Here is a 1,083-nt window from a genome sequence, read left to right on the forward strand (position 1 = left end):
GGAAGAACTAACTTTTAAAGCAACAGAACTGGTCAAACTTGGAGAGAGAGGAGGAGACTTGGCAATCAAGCTATCGCAACGAGAGATGTTTTGGATCTTTCAGCTAAAAACCATGCATCCACTCGGCCTGAATGAGAATTATGAGATCGCTCCATTCCTGTAAAGGTGTCGTTGAAAATTATCAGAAAATATCCAGAATTTTCCTCTGCACTCCCCATCATTTCACATGTATGTTAATAGTATATGTAGCACTGCACTAAAAAATTTACATAATAAAATGTATATAATATATCATGTTGGCATTTTTTGTTGCGCGCGAAATAAATACAGTCAAACCACACTGGAAAGGCCCAATCTCAACCGAACTTGGAAGCGAAGCAGTGTTGGGCCTGACTAGTACCAAAAGGGGCGACCCATTGGGAATATTAGGTACTGTACTGAAAGTAAAGGCAACTTATTAATGTCCAGTCATGTTAGATATCCATAGATCACATGATCACATAAACATAGGCCATAAGCCTTATAAACGCATATGAATAACATATATGATCACTGTAAATAGATATATGCATGCAGAATCTAGGTAATAGCACCTTACTAATTAGACCACTGTATTAAAATTAAGGCCACAACACTTTATTAATCAGATCACTATCTTATAGTTCACGGGCACCTTTAACTAAGAGAATAAATGTTAGACACAGCATGGTACAACCACCATCATATAATAATATATATAGAAATTACTTGTTCACAATCATGAGGAAAATGGGTATATTCCATATCCCCCCCCCCCTTTTTATGTATATATATATATATATATATATATATATATATATATATGTGTGTGTGTGTGTGTTTTTATATATTTGTATATATAAGAATTTTTTTATATATGTGTATTTTTTTATATATATATTTTCTATATTTATCATCCATTTCTCTATCCCTATAAACGATATATACTCGATCATAAGTTTTGGTATATAACATAATATACATTATATAGCTAAATATGTATAGGTGTGTGTAATGTCGATCATAAACACAAGTATATGATTTCCATGAATACATGATCCTCGT

At 32.6% G+C, this 1,083-nt stretch overlaps 1 pseudogene; it reads left to right on the plus strand.

Moving 5' to 3' along the window:
* The first annotated feature begins 322 nt into the window (after window positions 1-322).
* Window positions 323-441, plus strand: LOC135051877 (5S ribosomal RNA; annotated as a pseudogene).
* The last annotated feature ends 642 nt before the right edge of the window (window positions 442-1,083 follow it).

This window comes from Pseudophryne corroboree, chromosome 2 (genome assembly GCF_028390025.1).
Source record: "Pseudophryne corroboree isolate aPseCor3 chromosome 2, aPseCor3.hap2, whole genome shotgun sequence".
NCBI classification, from domain to species: Eukaryota; Metazoa; Chordata; class Amphibia; order Anura; family Myobatrachidae; genus Pseudophryne; species Pseudophryne corroboree.